Consider the following 9900-nt stretch of genomic DNA (forward strand, 5'->3'; position numbering starts at 1 on the left):
GAACTGATCGCACAGGCAGAGTAAGTCTGAAGCTACTCAGAAACTGCTAACTCGTTTGTAATCGCAATATTGCGCGTACGTCGGTCGCAATTTTAAGAAGCTAAGATTCACTCCCAGTAGGCGGCGGCTTAGCGTGTGTAACTCTGCTACATTCGCCTTGCGAGCGAACAACTCGGAATGAGGGCCCTGATTAATTGCTGGCTATCATCATCAATTATGACACATCCCTGTTTCTGAGTTAGCTGTTAAACAGCCATGAATTGGCTATTAAGAATGGAAATGAAGACAAATAAATTACTTTTATTTAAATATGAACTTCATGAGGATTCCATGAATACTGTATTAATATAAGAAGTGAGTGTACAGTACTTGAGACTTTTTATATTGCTATCTTCATAATTGCCATTTAATTTTGATAATACAGAAACTTAAAGATATTTCTGAGAAAATTTCTAAAGAATGAGATGATTTAAAGTTTATTAAGTACTGGCAATGAAAGATTTTTATATTCAATGCCACATTTACCCTGTCCTGCTGCGGTAATCACTACTTCCATATAAGATTTTTATATAGTGAAAGATTTATGTGAAAGTGTAGGATATTAACTCAATAATGTTAAATAAAATGACACATAGTCTGACCTTATCACAACATACTGTACAAGCCATCTACCCGTCTCGCGCTGCCATATACCCATCACCCGGGCAGATGTGTTATGACTTATAATGATCAGATTCCTTGTAGGTCAGCCAGGGGTACCAGGTCAATGCAAAGCTAGGCTTTTCAAGGCCAAAGAGGAAATGAGATCATCCATAATCATCTAGTGTTCTATGCAAGGACACCAGTGGTAGACATTTTTGTTATCAGTTGGCCAGATCTACTCTACCAATCTCCACTTCAGACACCTCCACATGCCACATGCCCCATAGATGCTTTCACACCCCCACAAATGCCTTGTATATGCCATCACACTCATCCATATGCCCTATATATACCATCAGAGCCCTCCACAGGCCACAGCACTCACTGACTGGTAGACCCAGCATGGCCCCAGAGCAGCACCAGTAGTTACTTCTGTTGTTAAGAGTTTTTGGGTGTGCTTTACAAGATCAACAAGATATGAGTTTCAGGAGCAGCTACACTAAGGAGTTTGCCAAGTTCCTAAAATACACTAAATTGGGAAAAATGATAGTCAGCACTCACCTTGTGTATAAACTTACAGTTAATGGTACCTACTGTATTCAATAAAAAATGTAATAGAAATAACAAAAAATAATAAATTCACAATTATGAATAAATACAGCAATTGGTAAAACATTTCATATGAACACTTGCAGAAAATGATAACAATTGCTTTGTAGTATTGCAATTACTAATAGCTAATTGATCTTTCTGTAATGCTGGGTACACACTGGACAATAAATATGAACGATGTGGCCAATACCGACACATGGTTCACAATATTGCCTAGTATGTATGCACTATGTCGCTGACGATGCGTGCACCCGTGCATCGTCAGTGACATCGCTCGTTGGCTGTGTATGCATGCCCAATGGGTGATATCAACAGCGGGGGCCATGCTGCTGAATTCTGCTGAATGCAGATGCACAGGTCCCACTCACCCTACCCCCCAACGTTGCTCATCGCTGGCATCATCGGCAAGTGTGTATGTACTTGACGATGCCTTTCCTCCACCGGGACCTGCCGCTGATGACATTACTGGGTACACATGTCGTCTAGTGTGAACCCAGTTTAAGTCAGGTTAAAGGTTGTAGCAGCAACAATGTTGCAGATGAACACCAGAACTATAAAAGGGACATACATAGTAATGTGCTAAGTAAAATAGCAGCTGCTATGAGAACACACAAATGTAGACTGACAGCACATACACGGGAAGGGAGTAAAGTAACGGGGTGTGGGGTTTATTCACCAATTTGTGGAGTCTCTAGATATTGCCACTGGAGATGAAAATAGAGAAAAGGTCCAAACCCCCCCCCCCCACCACCACCATTACCACCACCCCCGCCCCCCCCAAATATAAAAAATTACAAGAATATTAAAATTATAATTAGAAGTTTAATGGTCAAATGGTAAACACTGTTCAAAAGGTCACAACATATTTGTTTTGTGTGTAAAAGACCAGGTACATATTATTGGATTAGATAGGAAGTAAGGAAGTGTGTAGGTAGTTTGGTAATAGTTCCCTATAGGCTCTACAGTAGCCGCAAGGGCCGGCCAATAGCTTTGTCAATTTAATAGATGGTGACGGTGGATCTCCAGTGTCTGGAGCCTGTTCTTAATGTCAATCAGGCTGACAGTTGCAGTGGGAGTGACTTTTATAGTTTCCCTCCGGCAGACCCACTAGCATTGATTGGACCTAATTCAGAGGTAGGCACTGCTGCGTCTTCACATGCAGCAGATCTGAGATGACGTGTAAATGTTGCAGGTTCTGTCTTCACCCACCACCAGCTTCTCAAATAATGGAATGGTGTCAACATCTGAATCAGGTGTGTTATCTCAGAATTGCCTTCTCCCTCTAGACTACAATAACTCAGGAGCCACACATCACTCGTAGTCATCAGATTTATTATCTAGTGGTTTGGAGAGTTAAAACTGAAATCTATAGCTATGTGCGGCAGTGTGCAGCAGTAAAACGAAAACCCTCCATTAATTTTATAATGTATACAGTATATTGTCAAGATGTAATATTGTAATAAGTCGCATAATTACTTATCTACATTCTTATATTGTTTATAGACGAGGATGTAATCCAGTGGTTTATATTTTTTGCATGTAACAAAATAGCAATTGGTAATGTGACAAGTTTGATAATTGTGATTTTGCTTAGTTTTTCCATATTTTTTATTTTAATAAATCTGGTAATTTGTAATCAGACAAAAAAAATGACAAAAAGTAGTAATTTTTTAAAAATCCACACTATGATTAGGTAAGCCCATCTGGGTACTGTATTTTATTAGTCCCTTATATTTAATATTATATTATTATATACAGTACAATTAATATATTTTTTTAAATGTATTTCTTAGGTACTGCTTCAGGAAAAGGTGCAAATAACTCTTTTGGAGCAGTGATTATGCTTAGTTGAGCTCAAGGAACAGTGTACTTGCTAGTTGCATCTCCATTGAGTAGACTGCTTTGAGATCCAGACTCAATGCTCTTGCTAATTACATATCTACAATGCTAAGGCACCATTGTTTGAGATCCAGGAATAGGAGATACAGTAAAAAACCTCTAATCAATAAAGTAAAATCGGAAATAAAAGGCTGAGTTTGCAGACCAGAGAGTGATACTATAATTGGAAAGCTGGATGTTAGTGTTGTGTAGGGGGTTAGAGCTCCCAAACTGCCTGAACCGTCAGACACTACACTAAAGGATGGTGAACACTGGAAATCTTTAATCCTAAAAACACTGTAGATACAGTAGATCCAAAAGTACTGTAGTATGCCAGGGAAGCAGGACCACTACCATGCTGACAGTCATTGGAAAGTGGACTTGCAAGCCCATATCATAGCAAAAAGTTTGATTCCGCACAGGTATCAGATCAGAAGTACTAATTATATTTACCAGTATAGGTCAAAATTTTTCAGTAAAATGCCACTATGAATTAAACTGGTGGTGCACCCTGAAGTCAGTAACTATAAACCTGCTGCACAAGGACAAATAGACATATAGACCGCCGGACATCTCCCAATTAATAGGGATTAAATTTACCTATAGTATATACTCCCACTGCCTACCAATCTCCCAATTAACAGGGATCACACTCATCTGAAAGTATATACTCCGACTGCCAACCGCTTTTTAAATTGTCTTGTTATGTATATTTGTCCTAGGAGATTAACCTTTTAAGAGTTATTAATAAAAGTTAAGTTTTAACTTTCTCATTGAAACAATATTACATTTATGTTTACAAGAGTGCACCCACAAAGAGGTCTTATTTCTTCTTCTTGTGCAACAAGCCCATATTATAGTCTGGAGCAGATACTGTACCCCTTTTAATTAATACATTATTGGTATATTACAGTAAATGTTATTGTTGTAACAGCTTTATTATGATTATGTTAAAACTAGCTAAAAAGTGCTATATTGTTGTTAGAGAAATAAACTAAAATATTCTGGGTATTTGTCTTGATGTGTAAATATTTTCCAACATGATTGCCTATGTGATTGTCTAGGCATAACCCGGAAAACACTGACTTGGTGTGAGTTAGCCACCACTAATAGCCTTTGGGTGTCCTGCTAATGTGCTATAACTATTAAATGTTTTTTTCTCATAATATTACTTCTGAATAACTCTGTTTTATTAAAGTTCTAATCACTTTTTACTTCCTGTTCCCTCTATAGCCGATTTCCTTTTTTTTTTTGTTTTGCTGTGTTTTGTTTTAAGAACATTTCCTCTCTACTATTCCCTCTATTTATATTTATATTTCTATTTGTAACTAAAGTACTTAACACTATACAGATTTCAACTGACAGGCAGAGGACCCGAAACATTGAACTAATAAAGCGGACCTTTTTCAACATACCAGGGTATAATTACTAAAAGTCGATTTTGGTCAATGTTTGGTCGATTTTTGATAGATTTTGTGTTTAAGGGTCTAAATCACACATTTACTAACATGATTTTTGACATTTTTTTTTAAACAATGCCAAAAATCATCTGTTAGTAAATGTGTGATTTAGACCCTGAAACTAAAAATCGACCCAAATTGACTTTTAGTAAATATACTCCACCATATCAGTTCTACTGTATATTTTAATAGCTTCAAGTAATTACCAAATATCCATCAGTACTAGGGCCTTTGCAGAAAGCCATAGCAGAGACAGAGGGCCTGATTTAAAGATGGACATAAGTATTGTGTCCCATGCAGACTCCCGATTATCAGGAACATGTGGCTGTGCAAGGCAACCTATATGTATTATTGACATATACACAAAAACACCCATTTGTAGTTCTGCGATAACCATCATTCAGTGCCACCTGGGGGCACAAACTGTCAGGAGACGGGGCACGTGCATGTTGTTTTTATCTCCCATCCAGCATTTAGCTTGACCAGATGTGAATTGTGGAGCAGAGACAGAGAAACTCCACTCTAGAGGATTTGTGGAATGTGTGATCGTTACAACAATATGTCATGTTGCACTGCAGAATGCAGAGGAGAAGATAACCAGCCAGATGTCCAACACAAAGAGGAAGACCGCAGAACAGATGGCACCAAAGAATAGCAGGTAAGTGTGCTAGAGATGCTAGATGAGGACAGAGGAGTGCCGGGTGCTGGCTGAGAGCAGTAAATGGGCCAGTGTGGTCTGGAGAAGGTTAGTGTGGTCTTGGGGGGCAGTGACCGGGTGGCTAGCTGAGGGGGCAGTGAGCTGTGAAAGGAGCAGGGTGAGCGATAAGGGAGCAGTGTGATCTGGAGGTATGCAGTGAACTGTTAAAGGGGACAGTGTTATCTGTGAGGGGCCAGTGTGATCTTTTAGGGGACAATATGAGGGGTCAGTGTAAGGAGGGGCAATTGTGTTCTGTTAGGCGGCAGTGTGAACTGTGAGTTGGGGCAGTGTAAATGGTGGGGTGCTGTGTGAGGGGAATAGTGTTAGGTGTGTGCGCAATAGGAGGAGGACAGTGTGAGCAGTGAGAAGACTATGTAAGGAGAGCAGTATAACCTGTAAGAGGGGCAGTGTAAGCTGTGAAGGGAGCAGAGTGGGCTCGGGGAGTACTAAGATAAGTGCCTGCGGCGGTTCTGAGTAAGCTACTTCGGTATTTGGATGCAGCACCTGGATCTGAGATGCTGGCAGGAGGCATCCTTTTCCTTCAGATGTCTCCTGCATACATTAGCATATTTTCACACAGCAGCTGCGTTAAAAAGCATCCTTCTCTGAATCACCCCAATTTCACACCCTAATTAACTATGCTGTGTATGCCTATGACAATTACTGTACATAGCCTAAATATACTGAGAGTAGGATGCTAGAAATACTGTATTAGGATATATAGCACTTTTATTTTTCCAGACCCTGAAAAGGTGAAACCCAAAAGGCACAAAGTTCAGTATACAGTAGTCACTGCAATGCCATCTTGTATTCTTTAATAATTTCTGTATTTACCATTATCATGCAAGGTATCATGGGAAAAGGGACAATACTTTACAGCGTTTAGCCACACATCTTTTAGGTTGGAATTTCTAGGGATCAGAGTTGGGAAATTCCTCAACCCCCCAAATAATCTCTAGCTACACTCCCATTAACAGGTGTCAAACATCATGGTTAATATTAATACATGTGTTAAATCACTTATTGGAGTAGGCAGCCTTGTTATGTTTTAGCAAAAGTAAATCAATAAACTGTATTCTTTCAACTTTTTATACTGAAGTGCATTCTTTGTATACCATTACATACTTACATACTGTCCCGGGAACATGCGGGACAATTTTCAAGTAGTCCCGTGAGAGAGTGGGTCTTTTCCCAGCATCCTGCTCACTTCCTATTGAAGCGAGTAGGATGGGAAGAATAAGGCTAGGTCTGTATGGAGCGGGGCGGGGCCAATATGATGTGTTTCTATTACAATTACATAATTTAGCCCTGTCGCCTCTTCATAGAGAGGCAGTTCCTGGCATTTTACCAGTGACGGGAGGGGCCTAATGATGCAAATCATCTTCTTACCAAGCTAAAACCACTCATATTTGAGTTTATCATCAGGTACTTGAAAATAATTGATGGCCCTACCAACTCAGGGTACAGACGTTGTAATCATGTTAAGACATGTTCACCACCCATCAGTGCATCAGCTGCACAAGGTTATCAGATTTGATCTCCACAGCATTATTAACTTTAGAGTGTAGCTAACCATGGGTTTTTAGCAAGGTTAGCTGTTTTATTAGAGAATTTTGCATTTATTTATTAAATAATAAAATATGTCCACACAGCTGAACTATTCCATTTATTCTATTTTATATCACACTCAATAATGTCACCATCAATAAAATGCCAGTTTTTGTCTGTATATTAATGTTGCAGTATAAAATGAGAGCTATTAACATGGTATATCACAGCAGAACAACTTTATGGTTCCTGGCATCTTTTCCCTGATAGTAGAAATGAGTGTCATTTTCACATTACAGTTTCTGAAGTTACATTCAGGGACTCCTTTGCACTTTTTTTTTGCTCCAAGCATATGTATATTTGTTAAAGGGAAAGTAAAGTTTTATGTCTACGTTGAGTAGCCTGAAGCTAAGACACTTCCTGTTATAATACATCAATAGTTCTGTGTCAAGCGTACAGCAGGTACGCTGCATGTGCAGATTAGATGGGCCAAGTGGTTCTTATCTGCTGTAAAAATTCTATGTTCTATGCAGAGCTGTCACTAGACATTTTGGTGTCCTGTGGCAAAAAGTAGAATTGGTATCCCCCCTCCCCCCCATAAATAAAACAGGATCAGGGCACGCTGAAAGCACAAGTGGCAAAAATATGGGGGCATGGCTTCACGGGGAAGGGGCGTGGTCACAAAATAATACCAATTCATTTTATGCCGCACAGTAGTCTCCATTATTCAATATCATTCATATTCTCTGACAAATGGCCAGAAAATCACAAATTCTGCTAGGGTATGTAAACTTATGAGCACAACTGTATACAGTGGGGCAAAAAAGTATTTGGACAGCCACCGATTGTGCAAGTTGACCCACTTAAAAAGATGAGAGAGGTCAGTAATTTCCATCATAGGTACACTTCAACTCTGAAGGCCCATACACATTAGACGATGTCGCTCTGAGAGCGACATCGTCTAACGTTTCCCCCTCCCGGGCCGGCCGGTCGGCGGCCGCCTGTATGCACTGAGCGATATGACCGCTCATATCGCTCAGTGACGTCACGCCCCCGCCAGCCCTGCATGAAGGTCGTGGACGACAGTCCACATCCTTCATGCATGCCCTACCGACAGCGACGATCGTTGCCGACCCGCGGGGCCGCGCATCAGTCGTCGCTGGCGGCATACACACTTAACGATAAAATGAGCGACGTCGCTCAAGGAGGGGGAAATGAGCGACGTCGCTCATTTTATCGTTAAGTGTGTATGGACCTTGAGAGACAGAATCTGAAAAAAAAACTAGGAAATCACATTGTATTATTTGTAAACAATTTATTTGTATATTCTTGCGGAAAATAAATATTTGGACAATCAAAAAGTTTAACTAAATACTTTGTAATATAACCTCGGTTTGCAATTACAGAGGTCAATCATTTCCTGTAGTTCTTGACCAGGTTTGCATACACTGTAGCAGGTATTTTGGCCCACTCTTCCATGCAGCTCTTCTCTAGATCTGTCATGTTTTGGGACTGTCGCCGGGCAACACAGACTTTCATCTCCCTCCACAGATTTTCTATTGGGTTGAGGTCTGGAGACTGGCTAGGCCACTCCAGGACCTTCAAATGCTTCTTACGGAGTCACTACTTAGTTGCCCAGGTGGTGCGTTTGGGATCATTGTCATGCTGGAAGACCCAGCCACGTTCCATCTTCAATGCTCTAACTGAGGGAAGGAGGTTTTTGCCCAAAATCTCACGATACATGGCCCCATTCATCCTCTCCTTAATACGGATCAGTCGTCCCCTTTGCAGAAAAGCAGCTCCAAAGCATGATGTTTCCACCTCCATGCTTCACAGTGGGTATGGTGTTCTTGGGATGCCATTCACCATTCTTCTCCCTCCAAACACGGCTAGTGGAGTTTATACCAAAAAGTTTGAATTTGCTCTCATAGACCACATTTCATTCTCCAAATCCTCCTCTTGATCATCCAGATGGTCACTGGCAAACTTTAGATGGGACTGGACATGTGCTGGCTTAAGCATGGGGACCTTTTGGGCGCTGCAGGATTTCAATCCATGATGACATAGTGTGTTACTAATGGTAACCTTTGTGACTGTGGTCACAGCTCTCTTGAGGTCATTGACCAGGTCCCCCCGTGTAGTTCTGGGCTGATTCCACACCGTTCTCAAGATCATTGATACCCCACGAGGTGAGATCTTGCATGGAGCCCCAGGTCGAGGGAGATTGTCAGTGATCTTGTATTTCTTCCATTTTTTTTATAATTATGCCAACAATTGATCTCTTCTCACCAAGATGCTTGCCTATTGTCGAGTAGTTCATCCCAGCATTGTGCAGCTCTACAAGTTTGTCCCTGGTGTCCTTAGACAGCTTTCTGGTCTTGGCCGTGGTGGAGAGGTAGCAGTCTGACTGTTTGAGGGTGTGGACAGGTGTCTTATACAGATAACCAGTTCAAACAGGTGCCATTAATACAGGTAACGAGTGGAGGATAGAAGAGCTTCTTAAAGAAGAAGTAACAGGTCTGTGAGAGCCACAAATCTTGCTGCTTGGTAGGTGTCCAAATATTTATTTTCCACAAGAATATACAAGTAAATTGTTTGAAAATCATACAATATGATTTCCTGTTTTGTTTTTTTATTTCAGATTCTTTCTCCCACAGTTGAATTGTACCTATGATGGAAATTACAGACCTATCTCATCTTTTTAAGTGGGTCAACTTGCACAATCGGTGGCTGCCCAAATATTTTTTTGCCCCACTAGTATATGTATATAAACAGGTTGAGTATCCCATATCCAAATATTCCGAAATACGGAATATTCCGAAATACGGACTTTTTGGAGTGGGAGTGAGAGAGTGAAACCTTTGTTTTTTGATGGCTCAATGGCCCTCATTCCGAGTTGTTCGCTCGCAAGCTGTTTTTAGCAGCATTGCACACGCTAAGCCGCCGCCTACTGGGAGTGAATCTTAGCTTAGCAAAATTGCGAACGAAAGATTCTCTAAATTGCGAATAGAAATTTCTTTGCAGTTTCTGAGTAGCTCGATACTTACTCTGCCACTGCGATCA

Source organism: Pseudophryne corroboree, chromosome 2 (assembly GCF_028390025.1).
Source record: "Pseudophryne corroboree isolate aPseCor3 chromosome 2, aPseCor3.hap2, whole genome shotgun sequence".
NCBI classification, from domain to species: Eukaryota; Metazoa; Chordata; class Amphibia; order Anura; family Myobatrachidae; genus Pseudophryne; species Pseudophryne corroboree.